Source organism: Ursus americanus, chromosome 3, assembly GCF_024610735.1.
Source record: "Ursus americanus isolate L20-20 chromosome 3, mUrsAme1.1.p, whole genome shotgun sequence".
NCBI classification, from domain to species: Eukaryota; Metazoa; Chordata; class Mammalia; order Carnivora; family Ursidae; genus Ursus; species Ursus americanus.
The window spans coordinates 85,793,136-85,812,534 of record NC_142129.1 but is presented as its reverse complement, the minus strand read 5'-3'; the positions used below and the strand labels follow the sequence as shown (position 1 = coordinate 85,812,534).

The 19,399-nt window shown below is 40.5% G+C and overlaps 1 long non-coding RNA gene across 1 annotated transcript in view; it reads left to right on the top strand.

Moving 5' to 3' along the window:
* Positions 1–19,399, top strand: part of LOC123789395 (uncharacterized) — a 361,018-nt gene that overhangs the window by 273,732 nt on the left and 67,887 nt on the right. Inside the window, exon 5 of the long non-coding RNA XR_015724054.1 lies at positions 16,914–17,020. This is a non-coding gene — a long non-coding RNA (uncharacterized LOC123789395). The remainder of the gene's footprint in view (positions 1–16,913; positions 17,021–19,399) is intronic.

Below are 19,399 nucleotides of genomic sequence, written 5' to 3'. Positions count from 1 at the left end.
AAAATCTATAGGATGTGGCAAAGGTGGTTCTAACAGGGAAGTTCATAGCAATACAGACCTACCCTAAGAAACAAGAAAAATCTCAAATAAGCTAACTTTATACCTAAAGGGACTAGAAAAAGAAGAACAAGTGAAACCCAAAGTTAGAAGGAAGAGAATTATAAAGATAAGAGTGGAAATAAATAATATTGAGACTAAAATTATAATAGAAACAATCAATGGAACTAAGAGCTATTTCTTTTAAAAGATAAAAAGGACAAACCTTTAGCTACATTCACCAATAAAAGAAGAGAGAGGGCTCAAATAATATCAGAAATGAAAGAAGAGAAGTTACAACTAATACCACAGAAATACAACAAATCTTAACAGACTACTATGAACAGTTATCACCAGCAAATTGCACAACCCAGAAGAAATGGTAAATTCCTAGAAACATACAATCTTCCAAGACTGAATTTTGAAGAAACAGAAAAGCTGAATAGACTAGTTAGGAAACTGAATCAATAATCAGAATCTCCCAAAAAACAAAAGTGTAGGACCAGATGGCTTCACTGATGAATTCTACCAACATTCAAAGATTGAAAAGCCATCTTTTTGAACTATTTTTTTTTGATTGAAAAGGAGGGAACACTTTGAAACTCATTTTAAAAGGCCAGCATTATCGTGATACCAAAACCAAAGATACCACAAGAAAAGAAAATTATAGGCCAATATTTCTGATTAAATTAGATGGAAAATTATCAACAAAATATTAGCAAACTGAACTCAACACATTGTAAAGATCATATGCCATGATCAAGTGGGATTTATTCCAGGGATACAAGGATATTTCAATATCTGCAAATCAACCAACATGATACATCACATTAACAAAATGGAAGATAAAAAATCATACGATCATCTCAACAGATGCAGAAAAACTGACAAATTTCAACACCCATCCATGATAAAAACTCCCAACAAGGTGAGTATAGAGAACACATACCTCAAAATAGAAAAAGTCACATATGGCAAACCCACAGCTAACATCATAGTCAATGGTGAAAAGCTGAAAGCTTTACTTCTAAGATCAGTAACAAGACAAAGATGTCTACTCTTGCCACTTTTATTCAACATAGTATTAAAAGTTTTAGCCAAAGCAGTAAGACAAGAGAAAAGAAGTAAAAAGCATCCACACTGGAAAGGAAGAAGTAAAACTGTCACTATTTCCAGGTGATATGATACTATATCTAGAAAACCCTAAAGATTCCACAAAAAAACTATTAGAATTAAATGAATTTAGTAAAGTTTCAGGATACAGAATCAGTTGCATTTCTGTATGTTAATAATGAACTATTAGAGAAATAAAGAAATAATCCCATTTATGATTGCATCAAAAAGAATAAAATACCTAGGAATAAATTTAATCAAGGAGGTGAAAGACCTATACACTGAAAACTGTTAAGACATTAATGAAAGAAATTGAAGATGAAAAAAATAAATGGAAATATATATCACACTCATAGATTGGAAGAATTAATCATTTAAAATATCCATATACCTAAAGCATCTACAGATTCAATGAAATCCCTATCAAAATTGCAATGGCATTTTTCACAAAACTGGAAAAAATAGATCCCACATTGCCACAAAAGACCCCAAATAGCCAAAGCAATCTTGAAAAAGAACAAAGCCAGAGGTATCACAGTCCAGTTTCGGGCCATATCACAAAGCCATAGTAGTCAAAATAGTATGGTATTGACATAACAGGTACATAGATCAGTGGAACAGAATAAAGAGCCCAGAAATCACTAGCATCTGACTGCAAGATCCTTTTCAGTCTTGAACAGGTATAGATTTCCTCTTATTTGAAGGCTGGCTTTTCCAAGGGTGCTGATTACACCCAGGAGACTGAAACATCTGCTCTGGGGTCCTTAGCACCCCAGACTTTCTGCACTTACACAAAACACTCTACATGGACACATCCAGATGCTTAGAAGCATTACATATATATGCCCTTTGTTCTAGTATCTGGTACTACATAACCATTCCAAAATGCAGTGGCTTAAAGGATCATTTTATCTCACTGATAGTTGTATGGGTTAGGAATTCAGAAAAGGCTCAGCGTGGTGCTGTGGTCTACACAGCATCAGCTGAGGCAGGTCGGGCTGAAGGATCCAGCTTTGATAGGGCTACTTCACTCATGAGTCTGGTACTTTGGTACACTTTCTTCTCTCTCTCCCTCCCCACACAGTACGTCTTCCTCTAGGGCCTCTCCACACGGCTTAGGCTTCTTACGGTGTCATGGTCTCAATGTGTCCTATTTCTTTTTTTTTTTTTTTCTTATTTCATCTTTTTTTTTTTTCTTCTTATTTCATCTTTTATTTTTTTCTTCTTATTTCATCTTTTATTTTTTTAATGTTTTTTTAATGTTTTTTTATTATATTATGTTAGTCACCATACAGTACATCCCCGGTTTCCGACGTAAAGTTCAATGATTCATTAGTTGCGTATAACACCCAGTGCACCATGCAATACATGCCCTCCTTACTACCCATCACCGGTCTATCCCATTCCCCCACCCCCCTCCCCTCTGAGGCCCTCAGTTTGTTTTTTATAGTCCATAGTCTCTCATGCTTCATTCCCCCTTCTGATTACCCCCCCTTTCTTTATCCCTTTCTTCCCCTACCGATCTTCCCAGTTCTTATGTTCCATAGATGAGAGAAATCATATGATAATTATCTTTCTCTGCTTGACTTATTTCACTTAGCATTATCTCCTCCAGTCCCGTCCATGTTGCAGCAAATGTTGAGAACTCATTCTTTTTGATAGCTGAGTAATATTCCATTGTATATATGGACCACAACTTCTTAATCCAGTCATCTGTTGAAGGGCATCTTGGTTCCTTCCACGCTTTGGCTATTGTGGACATTGCTGCTATGAACATTGGGGTGCATATGGCCCTTCTTGATGTGAGACAGGAATCCATCAAAATCCTAGAGGAGAACATAGGCAGCAACCTATACAACATCAGTCAGTGTGTCCTATTTCTTAAATGGTAGTTGGCTCCCAAAAGGCAGGAAGCAGAAGCTGTCGGGCCAGTTAAGCACTATGCCCAGAGGTGGCACGACATCACTTAGCTGTATTCTGTTGGTTGAAGTAGTCGTGGGTCCCATCCAGATTCAAGAGAATTGAGAGATAAGAGTCCAAGTCTTGACTGGATTTGGGAAGACAGCCCTGAAGAAGAGCACATAGAAGATATTGTTGTGGCCATATTTAGAAGGTACAATCTGCCACCTCCTTTAAAAAAAAATCATGTGATGTTTCTCTCTTCTTTTAGTTTATAGAAATTCCTTGAGGTTAAACCACATGTGTTGCATTTATAAAGAGCCCTAAATACACTACGCCAGGTGCTACAAATAGTGATCCCTTGGTAGGTCCCAACCAACTCAAAGGCTTAGAATTCAAATCATTAATTGATGAATCCAAGAAATGTCAATGATTGACTCTGATCCACACAGTATTCTTCAGTCCTTCCCACCCTTGCTGGTAGTATGTAGAGAGACTACACCACAGAGGCCTTTGTTGCTTTTAGCAAAAGGTAACTGCCAAGACTTGTCCAAGTCCCCGATGCTTATAAAATTTTGTCAGGAGGAAGGACATGAAAAGATCAAGAAGATTGATAAGGAAGAAGAGAAAAGGGGAGAGACAAGGGGGCTTCCAGGGAGGGTGTATGTGATTGGCTGAGCCTGGGTCACATGTCCATGCCTCACGCCAAAGAGGGATGGGAAAATGAGTGTCATTGTCAACTGCTTTCTCCCATCAAGAGTCATAAAGTGGGCACTCCCTAAAATAGAAAGGGGGCTCAGGTGATGGATAGCCAAATCATGGACAAATGTCCATCGTACAACCATTCAGTCATCCTGTAACCATTTATGGGGGGTTTATGTGTGCCAGCACGAGCCAGGTATTGAAGATAAAAGGTGAGCAGGAAAGACTTGGAACTTACCTTTGTGTTGGAGAATGACCAAAAACAAACAGATATTTTAGATAATGATAAGAGCAAGGGAGAAAATAAGATTGTGTAATAGGATAGAGGGTTACTGGGGAATGTATGGGCCAAGGAAGGTCCTCTGAGGAGGTAGCAGTAATTGGGTGGGAATCTGAGAGAGGAGGAGTCAGCTACTGTGAAAGCCTGGGGAAGAGCCTTCCAGGTAGAGGAAAGAGGAAATGCAAAGGCCCTGAGGTGGGAACACATGACAGGCTGGGAACAGGGGCCATGTACTTAAAGCAAAATGAGCAGTGGGGAAGTCTGAGATGATGTTCAAGAAGCAGGCTGTAAATGGTGTCACAGAGGCAGGCTGTGAAGCACGCTTTTACGTTTGGGGGTACAGTACCCCTTCTTGTGGTAGGGGCAGTACTGTCTTAGAAGCAGGGTCAAGAATGATTTTGTGGACTCAACAGGAGTTTTCAACCTTCTTGGCCACAATCCATTATAAGAAATACGTTTTTCTACTACCCAGTACACACACACACACACACACACACACACGTGTATACATGTGATAGTTAAATTTTTGTGTAAGTTTAGTTAGGCAACAATATCCAAATATTTGGTCAAATATCAAACTGATTGTTGCTGTGAAGGTATTTTTTTAGATGAGATTAACATTTAAAGCTGTACACTTTGAGTAAAGCAGATTATCCTCCATAATGTAGGGGGGCTTATTCAGTCAGTTGACGGACTTAAGAGAAAACAGACTGAGGTGCCCCAGGGAAGAGCGAATTCTGCCTCCAGATTGTCAATCTCTTTCTCTTTTGTTTGTTTCTCCGGAGAGAATCCCAGTGGATACAGTATACATCTTATATTCACAAAATAATACTTTTTTTTTTTTTTACATACAATCTAGTTTTCTCTATCCTCATCCATTATAAAAAATAAATGCCCACTAACTGGATTTCATGCCTGTGAGGCTTTCCCCTCCTTTCCCCCTGAGTTACCAGCACCTTGATTCTGTCTCGAGCCTGAGAGCGGTCATTAGTCATAAAATGGAAGCATGACTTAGAACTTTCTTGATTCAACTTTGTAATTTTACAAACAAGGAACCTGAGGAAAAAGAGACAAAGTAATTTGCCCTTGTTTCCTTTTATGCTACGAAGTTGTTGTTTGGTAACAGTCACGCAAAGGCTGTCATATTAAGTCGTGTCCTCCTCTCCTTAGGTCTGTGCCTTTTAGAGAGATGATTGCCGGAGAAGAGCTGCTTAAGCCAAAGAAAGCTGCCTGAGGGTAGATTTCAGGCACAGCTGCATCCGGTGAGGGAGCCAGGTAGGGAAAAAGGCCTGGGACAGCATTTTCACAGGCCTCTTAGATTGCACTAAACTGTGTACCGGATACACAGTCACTTCTCTTCATAATAATTGATACACTGGTTACTCATTACCAATTTTTGTTTCTTCTATCACTTCTCGGCCTCTGGGCTAAGATCAAGTGTAGGACCAATTTTTGTTTCTCTTGACTCTTGTGCCTGGTGCAAAAGCAGCTCTCTTTTGTTTCCTTGTATTGCCAATAAGTCAAAGCTAGAGCGATGCTCTGGAGAATGGTCCTTTAGTGTAAAAACGTTGTGTCCCAAAGTCAGGCAAGAGGCTGATGGGTGAATGGTGCCACAGACCCTTCCCTTCACTCCTCTGCAAAGCCCTAACACCTGCTGAGAATACGCATGTGGAGTAAGTCACCGGGCCCTTCGTTTCCTGCCTGTTAGATTTTTGTCCACAGGGACCCCTAGAAACATCAGAAGGAGATGTTGCAGTGGGCACAGGTCAGTGAATGAGGTGGCAAGTCATGGGCAACTCTGTGCAGAATGATATTCTGAAGATCTGCCCAGAAACTTGATCCGTAAGCTTTTTTCATTCTTGAAGCCAATTTGGCACCTCAATTGAAATGTGGGAAGTGAACAGCTTTCGTAAAAAAAATTTTTTTTGTTTTCAGTTTTGGCTCTCTAGATGTAATTTGTTTTATCTTTTGTAAAAGGCGGAAATGTTGGGGAAGCAGTTCTTTCTTTGAAGACTTGAATTAGAGTTCTTTCTGTGCATGTCTTTCTCACCTTCCCTACCAAACTCTAAGCTCTAAAAGGCACCATGTTCCAAACATTTAAGATTCACCCACCAGAGCTGTCATACTGCCTGTGGGATGAATGAACCTAAAAAGGACTAATTACGTCAACTGTGCCTACAGAGGTGGGGCAACTAGAGGCAAGGGGAAGGTATTCAGAAAGACAATAATTCAGCATTTCCCAAGTTCTGAGGAATATAGTCTTAGGAAATACTCTTTCCCAAAGGAACTTCATAGTCATATCAGTTTAGGAAACAATGTCATCTGTAGTCCATAAAATAGAATCAGGTGCATATTAGTATAACAAAGGCACTGAAAAGTCCTGCTATAAAGAAACCCAGTGTTGTGCAAAGCTACTTGAACATGGACCCCTTCTGTTACTAAACACTACTAACATTCTGTAGAACTCCATCAGATTCGTGTTTTGAAGGATGCACTGCAGGAAAATGCTGCTTTGGAAACATGTGTTTGTATCCTACATGTAAGGAGCTTGGAGGTTATCACTCCAGTACCCACAACGAAAAAGCTGAACAAATTAAAAACCAACAACTCCTCTTCCATCCATTGTAGAATTGAGAGCAGAGGGCAAACTGCTATCCCTGACATTGGAGAGAAGCACACAAGCAGATACAGAGAATCACAGGTTACCAGAGCAGAAACCTCTGTGGGAAGTGCGAGGTAGGAAAATCTGAACTCTAACGGATGCGTTGTTGGAGGCTTAGTGTGAACAAGTTGGAGAGAGAAAAACTCCAGGGAAAGATAGTCTTTAGAGGAGTCCCCCCACACTTTTGTTAGTTTTACCCCCAGGAGCACTACTAGGTTCTCAAAGAGAAGATGGGAGAAAAATCCCCTCGGGCTTCCAATTTCCAGTAGGAGGAGGGGAGAGCAGCCATTTTGAAATATGCCAGACCACTCTTCTTAATATGGCCTGCCCTCATGTGAAACTGTTGTCCAGAATCTAATCACCTGGGGTTTTACTGGAGCCTAAGTGACCGAGGGGGAGGGAAATACCGAGCTCCAGCCCATTCTAGCCATCGTGCCTCACCTAAGAGGGAGGATTGAGAAGCACTTGAGAAGGGCATGGCCTGGGGACAGAGGCTCAGGAAAAGACTGAGCCCTCCTCAAAGGACTGTAGCATGCTTTCCCTCCCCCATACCTCACCACATCATCGGGGCTCTTGTATAGAAATGGGAACACAACAAAAACTTGTGGACAGAACCAACTTGAATAGATGCAATAAGGAATGCTGGGAGGAAGACAGCAGAAGGAATACTGAGAGAGATGCTGTTTCCTCCACTTAACATGCTTTTCTTCTTCCCCGTCCCTCACTCCTCATGTTTGCTCCCCTCATCCACCATACCACCCCCACCTACCCCATCCCTATCCACTCTCCAGCTTTCTCCTCTTGCATGAAGTATCCCTGAGGACTCTAGCCCACAGTCCTCCCTCCTGCATTTGTGATTTTTACCATGAAAGTAACTTAGATCCCACATTCAAATACTAGCTGATTTTTTTTTTCTGGTGGTTTCTTATCACCCCATTAGAGCAGCAGTTTTCTTGAGAACAGAAGTATGAATTATTTGTAGCATGTAACGTCTTGCTTCATATCCACCTGTTGGGTCCACAGACGTCTGTGGACCCTCCGTTACCAGCAGGCCTGTGATAAGTGTTGTATGAGAGATACAAAGATGAATCAGGTACGGGCATATCTCGTTTTATTGCTGTGCTTTATTGTGCTTCACAGATTTTTTTTTTTTTTAACAACCTGAGGGCTTGTGGGAACCTGCATCAAGCAAGTCTGTTGGTGCCATTTTTCCAACAGCATTTGCTCACTTTGTGTCTCTGTGTCGCATTTCTTACAGTATTTCAAACTTTTTCATTATTACTATATTTGTTGTGGTCCGTGGTCAGTGATCGTTGATGTTACCATTGTCATTGTGTAGGGCACCGCGATTGTTCCCTGTAAGGTGGGGAACTTTACTGATAACATTGTATGTGTTCTGTTTGCTCCACTGACCAGCTCTTCCCCCATGTCTCCCTCTCCTCAGGCCTCCCTATTCCCTGAGACACAACAGTATTGAAATTAGGCCGGTTAATAACCCCACAAGGGCCTCTAAGTGTTCAAGTGAAAGGAGAAGTCGCACATCCCTCACTTTAAACCAAAAGCTAGAAATTATTATTATTTTTTATTTATTAAAGGATTTACTTATTTATTTGTCAGAGGGAGAGAGAAAGAGAGAGCACGCACAAGCAGATGAGGGGCAGAAGAAGAAGCAGACTCCCTGCTGAGCAGGGAGCCCGATGCGGGACTCGATCCCGGGACCCTGAGATCACGACCCGAGCCGAAGGCAGACTAACCAACTGAGCCACCCTGGTGCCCCCAGAAGCTAGAAATTATTAACCTTAGTGAGGAAGGCATGTTGAAAGCCGGGATAGCTGAAAGCTAGGCCTCTTGTGTCAAATAGTTAGCCAAGTTGTGAATGCAAAGAAAAGGTTCTTGAAGGAAAATCAAGTGTGACTCCAGTGAACACACGAATGTAGAGAAAGAGAACAGCCTTATTGCTGATACAAAGTTCTACTGATCTGGACAAAAGATCAAACCAGCCACAATGTTCCCCTCAGCCAAAGCCTATTTCAAGACAAGGCCCTAACCCTCTTCAATTCTATGAAGGCTGAGAACTAGCAGAGGTCGATTCATGAGGTTTAAGGAAAGAAGCCATCTCCATAACATGAAAGTGTAAGGCAAAGCAGCAAGTGCTGATGTAGGAGCTGCACCAAGTTATTCCAGAAGATCTAGCTAAGATCATGAATGAGGGTAGCTACGTTAAACAACAGATTGTCAATGAGGGGTCAACGCCTGGCTTCAAAGCCTCAAAGGACAGGCTGACTGTCTTGTTAGGGGCTAATGCAGCTGGAGACTTTAATTTGAAACCAGTGTTCATTTACCATTCTGAAAATAGAAGGGCCCTTAAGAACTATGCTAAGTCTATTCTGCCTGTGCTCTGTAAATGGAGCAACAAAACCTGGGTGACAGCACGTCAGTTTGCAACACAGTTTCCTGAATATTCGAAGCCCACCGATGAGACCTGCTCAGAAAAAAAATATTTCTTTCAAAATATTACTGTTCATGGACATTATACCTGGTTACCCAAGAGCTCTGGTGGAGATGTACAGTGAAATTAATGTTGGTATCATAACGCTAACACAACATCCATTCTGCAGCTCATGGACCAAGGAGTAATTTTGATTTTATAGTCTTCTTGTTTAAGAAATAACTTTCATAAGGCTATAGCTGCCATAGATAATGATTCCTCTAATGGATCTGGGCAAAGTCAATTGAAGACCTTATGGAAATTATTCACAATTGTAGATGAATAAAGTAGAGGTGGGATAGATAGAGAGAGAGAGAAAAGGAAAGAAAAAGAAAGAAAGAAAGAAAAAGAAAGATTACTCAGCCACAAAAAAGAATGAATTATATGCAAGTAATAAATCATGGAACTTTGAAAAATTAATAAATAAAAAAAGAATGAAATCTTGCCATTTGCAAAAACATGGATGGACCTAAAGGGTATAATGCTAAGTGAAATAAGTCAGAGAAAGACAAATACCATACGATTTCATTCATACATGGAATTTAAGAAACAAAACAAATGAACAAAATAAAGAAGAGATAAACAGACTCCTAAATATAGAGAACAACTTGGTGATTCCCAGAGGAGAGATGGGTGGGGGGGATGGGTGAAATAGGTGAAAGAGATTAAGAGCACACTTAACTTGACAAGCACTGAGTAATGCACAGAATTGTTGAATCACTGTATTGTACACCTGAAACTAATATAACACTGTATATTAACTATACTGGAATTTTTTTTATAAAAGGAACATTCATGATTCATAGGAAGAAGTCAAAATACCAACATTAACAGGAGTTTGGAAGAAGCTGATCCCAACCCTCCTGGGTGACTTTGAGGGGTCTGAGACTTCAGGCGAAGAAGTGACTGCAGACACGGTGGAAATAGCACGGGGACTAGGATTAGAAGTGGGGCCTGAAGCTGTCACTGAATTGTCGCGATCTCATGCTAGACCGTGAATGGATGAGGAATTGCTTCTGACGGACGTGCAAAGAAAGTGGTTTCTTGAGATGGACTCTGCTCCTGGAGGAGATGCTGTGAAGACTGTGGAAGTGACAACAAAGGGTTTAGAATATGACATAAACTTAGTGAGTAAGACAGCACCAGAGTTTGAGAGGATCGACTCTTAATTTTGAAAGACGTTCTTCTGTGGGTAAAATGCTATCAAACGGCGTCGCATGCTACAGCGAAATCACTCGTGAAAGGAAGAATCAATTGATGTGGCAAACTTCATTGTTTTATCTTAGGAAACTGCCACAGCTACCCCAGCCTTGAGCGACCACCACCCTAATCATCACCAGCCTTCAACACTGAGGCAAGACCTTCCACCAGCAAAAAGATTACACCTCACTGCAAGCTTAGATGATGGTTGACATTTTTTAGCAATAAGGTAGCTTTAAACTCAGATGTGTACATTGGCTTTTTAGACATCATGCTGTTGCAGACTTAACAGTCTACAGTGTAGTGTAAATATAACTTTCATATACAGTGGGAAACCCAGAAAATTCATTGGACTCACTTTATTGCAAGATTTGCTGTACTGTGGTGGTCTGGAACCAAACCTGCGATATGTCCGAGGTCTGCCTGTAGAGATTCTGTCCTCCAGGAATGTCACTGTTGATAGGTTTGGGCTAGAAGGGCATGGGGGTTGGTTGGTGGATGAATTGGCTCTTTTTGCGTAGATGAAAAAGATTGTGCATTTGCAGGAAGTACCCCAAAGGGGAACAGACTTTCCCAGAGCTTCTCTCAGACACAGCCTTCAGGACAAGGTCTGGGTGGACTGGGTATTGGTCTCGACAGCATTTGCCCAGGAGCTGCTCATAAATTTTAGGTATTTCCATGCTGATCTGCTCTGATTGACGCACTTGAGCAAAGGGTGGGGGGGGGACCCTCAAATCTTTGAACTTTATGGAAGTGTGATTCCAGCCCCAAAATGCTATTTGGCAAATGGTTGCACCAAGTTCGAGTCTGTTCTGAATTACCTTAACCAGAAAATACCCTCACTCTATGGCAGTTTCCTTTCTTTAGGGAAAGGCATCCTGGTACAGCGAAATAACGTTGGTGCAAGTCTGTTCCTCACCAGCCAGAGTAACCTCTCCGAACCCATTCCGCATCCCCGTAATGGAGTAGTAATGCGTACCTTGCAGGTTAATTATGAGAATTAGAGAGAATGCATGCAAAGTGCCAAGGACAATACCTGAAAATAAGTAGTACAAGCCTCATTATTAAGGTAGAAATATCCTACCTGGTCAGCAAGACTTCTTCCACTAAAAATTGCTCAAAATGGAATATTTGTCCTCTTGATATGGGGCTTACATTTTGTCTCCCTTTTTCAATGTAATGTCAAAAATAACATTATCCTGATAAATTAATTTCCCTAACATAAAAACACCCCAAATTTTAGATCATACACCAGAAGTAGGGATCCACTCGGTCTCAAAGTCAGTAAGAGAACTCAGAAAAGTAGAGAGGTCATATGTTTCATAGAACTGACTAGCCTTTTCCAGCCAGGTCTCATGGTCACCAGATGAGTATTCTGTGATTATTCCAGCAGTTCAGAGTAAGAAGTGAACGGAAGGTTTGTGCTAAAGGCTTCGGTAAATTTTTAGAATTTTTAGTTCGTTTTTGCATTAGTCTGGCAGAGAAGGATATTTGTTTTCCAGCCTGAAAGCTGATCTTTATCTTTCTTGGCCCCGGGTTCTCCCATTCTTTAGGAAATTTAGATCTGCTCTGTTACGCAAGCTGTTCAATGTGGGGAAAAGAGCTGCATGCTGCTTCTCCGGGTTGTAAGCATCAGGGTAGTTCCCACGTTAATGATTTGATACAGAACTGCCAGATAGCTCCTGGAGGTTGAGTTTTGAAGGTTCCATTGGATTCAGCTCAGTCTAGACCCAGAATTCCCCCAATCATGCCCAAATGGAATTGGAAACACCAGGGGTCTCTAAGCATTTGCCTCCCACTTGCATTCAACCTCACACATTCCAGAGTTGCTCTGAGCCGCAGTAGAACTGGCCTCTTTCTGCCTTGACCTGCTCATTGCACTATGCCCTGTGCCCTAAGCTTGGATCAAACCCGGCTGTGCAAATATGTTGGTACCTTTCTCCAGGGGATGGAGGAGCTGGCAGGGAGCCAATCCCTCGGTGAAATGCCGGAGCTCTTATTATGTAAGAAACCTGTTTGACTTGCTCGTGTTAGAGTAGAGGTTTCAGAATGCTGTGTCACTCCCTTGGTAGAAGTAACTTGTGAGTTAGTAGTTTTCACAAAGTGAAATCAGAATATGCAGAAGACGTGGTCTTAGATCTGCAAAAGTTTGTTTTTTTTTTTTTAATTTCTGATCAAGGTGCTGTGGAGCACTGTCTTTAATTAAGTGGCTGCTGTCTTGCCTGTATGAATGGCTGTGAGTGGCTGTCCTCAGGCTAGTCTGCATTTCTCCGTGGAGAGTATGACCAGTAGACCCTAACTGCCCAAGACCACTCTGTTGTTGCTGTGTTTTTCGGATCAGCCTTGTCATAGGGGTATAAAGAACCCCCAAACTCTTTGTATTAATTGGAGAGAGTACTGAATTGATAATAGCTAGCCACAGTAATCAACATTTATTGAGAACTTAATAGTGTCAGGCACTGTTCTAAGTTCTTTAATGTGCATGCTCATTCAGCCTGGCAACCGCTCTTTAAGACAGATATTATTACTACCCTCATTTTAAGATGCAGAAACTGAAGCATAGTGTAGTTAAGTCATACATCCAAAATCGTACAGCTGGAAGATAGTCAGCTAGGAGTTGAACCAAAGAAGACTGTGTTCAGAGTCTCTCCACTGGTATGCCATATTGCCTGTCTTAGAGTTAGGGACCTAGAATCTAACCCCACTTGTTGGTATTTTTTGTAAGATCAATAGCATAGCCAATCACCTAGGCAGCCTAGCCAGAAACTTGAGTGGTCCTAGACCCCACTCTTGCCTTCTCTCTCTCTCCTCCTTCACATCCAGTAAATTACTGAGCTCCATAATGCCAGGTTCAAAAGGCACTCCCCATCAGTCCCCATAAAGTCTCAAATCATTATAATCCATCATCCAAGCTGCTTCCTGATAGTCATAGGGGTCCTGTTACTTCCTGTCTATCTATAAAGGCAATCTGTGATTTGGGAGCTGGATCTGAACTCCTTTCTGTCTTGAAGAAACTGCCACTGTGTGAATCTTGGTGAGGATCCAATTACTTGGCTTCTTGGCCCTCTGAAAGCTAGGGTTTGGGTACTAGACCTGCTTGGCCAGTTAGCTGCTCCTGCCTCAGATGGAGTCAGAGAGAGACAAAGAAGCGGGAGGGTTTAGGACCGCGGTGGCAGTGGCAGCCAGGACCCAGAATGGATGGGAGTGGTGCCCGTGTTTGCATTATAAACAGATTCTGCTTATCTAAGCTGCCCAGCCACCATTCCTATTTCTTTCCTAAACCCAGTTCTCTGGACTTCTCATGAACTGTAGAAGCTACCAGATACACAGCTAATACAGCCTTTCTCTTTTCCAATTAACCGGAGATTGATTTCTGTTTTTTTTTGCAACCGGCAGTCTATGGCATGCAGGAGAGGAGTTGCTGATAGTAAACAAATTACTTACTATCCGTGATCACCAAGCATCAGGTCTCCACTGAAGCCAGGGCTTTGGGGACACTGAATTGCTGCCACCATAAAATAGTTTGAAAGACATGAGAAATTTGAGGATGATGACATTCTTTCTTTAAGGACTGAAACTAGGGACTCTCCATGACTGTGCAGCAAGAAATTCTTACACCTTGCAACTATAGAATGGAGGGAGCTGAAAAATAAAAGCATAACTTAATCCTGCAGATTGCCAGTAACGTTGCCAGTGGAATTCACACACAGCTTTGCCAGATCTTTTGTGTGAAATTTAAGACATTGAGTCTCATTTCTGTATCTGCAACACTTAGCAAAGAGCCTGGCCCTCACCCAGTAAACCTTTGTGAAATGAATGAATAAATCATCATATTAAAAGTAAGACAGCCCTGTTAACATTCTTCCTTCTTTTAAATTAGCAAAGCAGTGATAGGGCAATGACTGCTATGATCACGTACTTTGTATTTTGCCCTCAGTGGCTTTAAAAATTAGTGACTCTCCTAATCCCATCACAGTTATCTCCAAGACAGAAAGGAAATGAGGGATACACGTTCTACTGTCGCCTGAAAGCAGAGCTCCATCCTGCTGCACTGTCTCCTCTTTGGGAATTGTAAGCATTCAGTAAACTATCTTAGAATAATGTGGTATAGACTTTAAAGAAGTGAAGTGTGGGGGATGGTATATTTCAAAGACAGTGAGGTCTTCCCATGGTGACATAGGATTGTGCAGTAATCCCCAGAGAGAGTGGCGGTGGAGTCAACAAACCCTTTAGAGTGTGTGTCCTCTGGGATGCAAATGGGCAGAGTAGCTCAAGGATGGTAAATTGAAGAGCAAACACTCTTTCTTTTTGCTGATGGAAACATGAGCCCAGTCTCTTCACCAGACCCTGTTTCTGGTTTCCAGTAGGTGATGAGAGTTTATGTGGCACCTTTTGGAACCTAAGTATCTGGGCAGGCACAGCATGGACTCCTGCTCTCCTTCTGTGAACGCTGGGGAGGATCTCGGGCTTCCTGACTCTCCCAGGTTGCTGTAGTACGCTCCAGACCCCTCACACGGTCGAAGTCCCTGTCCTCTCTTGATCTGCTCGTCTTACCATGTTATTCAGAGCACACTTGCTAGGTGCCTTCTGTGCCAAGCCTGGACATGGATCTCAGATTGCCCATTCCTGGCTGTGTGACCATAGGAAAATTACTTAACTTTTCTGTTCCCCTGGCTCAATATCTATAAAATGGGTTTAATGAGTGAACAGTAAATATGACCATTTGTGAGAAGTGTGTAGCATAGGGCCTAGCTCATGGTCAGACATTATTATTATTATTATTATTATTATTATTATTATTATTATTTTGATACTGGTGAGTTGGGTCTACACCTCCCAGGACCAGCTACTACTTGATGGTTTGATTAACTTCGCTTTTTGTTCTCCCATCTCCATGCCTCTCACACAATACAAGCAGGAAAGCTGTGTGACTCTCAGGTTTTCAATTGTATGTACGCTGTCAGGCTGGTAGATAGCAGAAACCTCCCACAGTTCAGCCCCCTGGCCTAGGCTCTTTCCAGCAAACTGCACCTGTTGTTTCTGAAAGAAAGGAAAGTGGGTCTGCTCTCTCTGTCACAGGTCAGCTCTCACCCGAAATGACTGAGCTCTGCCTTTCTTTAGTGCTTATTCCACTAATTGTTCCCAAAGGTAGCTTTTCCTTTCAACATCTCTCCTAAGGACAGGGAATCCTGTGAACGATTCTGTTTCCTTCTTTGCTGTGGCTGCTAGAAAGCACAAGTCCCTCTCTGGCAAAGAGTCAGAACCTGGGGCCTGTCTGCCTTTTGCTTAAAGATCTAACCCTTACCTGGTTTCTAATTGAATCAGCACTTCCACTTCTAAAATTTATCTTATAGAAATACACATAAAGCTATTTTTTTAAATGTATGTTTCATCAGAGTGCAGTTAATAATAGCAAAAAATAAGAAACTGTCCAAATGTCAATCAATAGGGATAGTTTAAATAAATTATAGACTACTTATACAATGAATTAGTAACCAGCCATTAAAATAATGCATTTGATATACATGCGTTGACGTGGAAGGATATTCAAGATATATTAAGATTATTTAAAAGTTGCATGACTCATTTTGAAAATTATTATTATAGTCAGGATTGGGCATGGAGGAAAGCCTAAGATGTCTTCCAAACCAGCAACGGTGATTTCTCAAGATAACAGATTGAAAAAAGGGAGAAGGGAAATTTTCACCTTTTACTTTACATAATTCTGTGGCATCTGAATTTTTGCAATAAGTTTTACTTTTGCAGTAATTCCCAAAAAATCTTAAGACTCCACAACCTTTCTTTCACCTTTTACTTTATGTAATTTTATTATATCTAAATTCTTGTAATAAATGTGCATTGCTTTTGGAATAATTTTAATAGTCTTAAGACCTCCCAATTATATTTCAGCAAAATGTCTGTTCCTCACTTCCAACAGCCCCACCACCAGATAGAGGCTTAGCTTTCAGAAGCCTTGCAAAGGAGGATTTATCTTGTGAGCAACCTTGGGGGCAATGAGAAGACAAATTTTGGATGCATGCCTATAGGTCAACAAATCCTCATCCTATTAACTTAGTGGGCAACCACTTGGGCATTTATCCAAAAATATTTACCGAGTATTTACTTATTCTAGGCACTGTTCTAGGAACTGGGAGTATATGCTCGAGACTGGCAATGTCATGCCTCCGTAGAGCATTCTTTCTAGTGAAAGTTTCCCTAATTAAAGAAAATGATTTCTCTTGCTCTGCTCTTCCTGAGTACGCTGGGCGGATTTTGAAACTGGTCTTTCAAAATTAGCCTTCTGAAGCCAATAAGATACCAGAGATGTTGTTGCCCATAAATACTGTGTCAATAATTTTCAGTGCCAGACATAATGAAAATATTTTGCGGTGTATTCGATTGAGCAACATGGAAATCATCCCAATTAAAAAGTGTTCTAAAGTAAGAGCATTTGAAGGAATTTTAATGCTATTTCTGTCAAGAGTCCATGTTGCTATTTATGTACGTATTCTTTCCTTCCTTCCTTCATTCAGTCAGCAAACAGCCATGAGCATCTGCTGTATTCAAGACAGATTGGTGAAGGGAGTAAAGACAAAGGCAAGCTCCTTGATCATGAAGTATTTATCCTCAACTAAGAGCAGTAAGTTGATACATACAAACGTTACCTAGATGTGTTAAGTTCTTCTTCTAGGTTTTATATTCTTTTTTTTTTTTTTTTAAGATTTATTTATTTATTTGAGAGGGAGGGGCGGGGGGTAGGGAGAGAATCTCAGGCAGACTCCCTGCTGAGTACGGAGCCTGATGCAGGGCACAATCTCATGACCCTGAGATCATGACCTGAGCCGAAATCAAGAGTTGGAAGCCTAACTGACTGAGTCCCTCAAGGATTCATATTCTTACCAACAGTCTGAATCCTCATCCCATTTGACCACGTGAAGTCCTGTGGTTTAGCAGGTCCCCGTCCCAAACGCATGTTCCTCTGGGAAACTTCCAAGTAAAGCACACATATCCCCAAATCTCACTCCAACTGTAGTTGTAGACTCCACTCACAACACAATGCTCTATTCTCTCCAGGTCACTTTTGCTCCCAGAATTTCCAGTACAACGTTGAATAGCAATGGTAAAAATGAATATCATTCTCTTGTCCTGATTTTAGGGGGCAAGCATTCAGTCTTTCACCATTTAGTATGATGTTATCTGTGTGTTTTTCATAGACGCTTTTTATCAGGTTGGGAGCGTCCTATTATAGTATCTCCTTCGTTGAGTCTTATCAGGAACGGATTTTTAATTTTTCCAAATGTTTGTTCTCTATCAATTCTAATAATCATGGTTTTTCCTTTTCAGTCTGTTAAATGGTGAGTTACACTAATTTTTTAAAATTAAACCAATCTTGAATTTCTAAGATAAACCTTGCTGTTCGTATTATCCCTTTAATATATTGTTGGATTTATAAATTTTAGTTTAGAATTTTTGCATCTATGTTCATGGCAGATATTGGGCTGTAGTTTTCTTTACTTGCAGTGTCTTTATCTGATTTTATTATGAAGGTAATGCTGGTCTTACACAATGAGTTGGAAATTATTTCCTTCTCTTCACTTTTCTGGAAGAGCTTACATACAATTGATATTAGTTCTTCAGTAAATGTTTGGTATAATTCATGAGTAGAGCCATGTGACCCTGAAATTTTCTTTCTTGGACTATTTTAACTACAATTCAATTTCTTAAAATATGTAGGGATATTCAGGTTTTTAATTTCTTCTTAAGTGACCTTTGGTAGTTTGTATCTATCAAAAATATATCAATTTCATCTAAGTTATCAGATGTATTAATCTAATGAATTATGATCCCTTTTTGTCTTTTTATTAACTGTAGGATCTGTAGTTATGTTACCACGTTCATTCCCAATACTGGTAATTTGTGTCTGCTCATTTTTTTTTTCTGATTAGCCTAAAAATTTATCAGTTTTATTGATCTTCTCAAAGAACATGTTTTTGGTTTTTAATTATCTCTATTTTTTTCTGTTTTCTAAATCACTGATTAACACTGTAATCTTTTTTATTTCCTTTCTTCTACTTAGTTGAGGTTTAATTTTCTCCTCTTCTAATTTCTTAAAAGTGAAAGCATAAGAAGTCAGTGATTTGACCCCTTTTTTCTTTTTTTTCTAATTTTTTTATTTTGAATGGAAATATAATTGACATACAATGTTGTATTAATTTCAGGTATATAACATACTGATTCTACATTACCATACATTAAGAAGCGCTCATCATGATAAGTGTAGTTATAATCTGTTACCTTATGAAGTTATTACAATATTATCACTATATTCTCTATGCTCTATTTTTCATTCCTGTGACTGACTTCTGTTTGGAAGTTTGTACCTCTTAATCCCTTCACTTATTTTGCCCCACCTGCCACATCCCTCACTTATAGTCCTACCAGTGTGTCCCCATTATGTATGAGGCTGTTTCTGGTTTTCTGTTTTAGTGGTTGGTTTCGTTTTTTAGATTCCACATATAAGTGAAATCATATTCGTCTTTCTCTACCTGACTTATTTCACTTAAAATAATACCTTCTAAGTCCATTCATGTTGTTGCAAGATTTCTTTCTTTTTATGACTGAGTAATATTCGTGTGTGCGTGTGTGTGTGTGCGTGTGTGTGTGGGCACATGTGCCACATCTTCTTTATCCATTCATCTACCAGTGGACATGTAGGTGACTTCAATATCTTGGCTATTGTAAGTAATACTGCAGTAAACATAGGAGTATATAAATCTTTTTATTTATTTATTTTAGAGAAAGAGCACAAGGTGAGGGACTGAGGGAGTGGGAGAGAATCTCAAGCAGACTCCCCATTGAGCATGGAGCCCGAAAGGGCATGACCTGAGCCAAAACCAAGAGTCTGATGTTCAACTAACTGAGCCATCCAAGCGCACCATAAATCGTTTTAAATTAGTGTTTTCATTTTCTTTGGAAAGTGGCTGTACCAGTTTACATTCCCATCAACAGTGCACAAGGC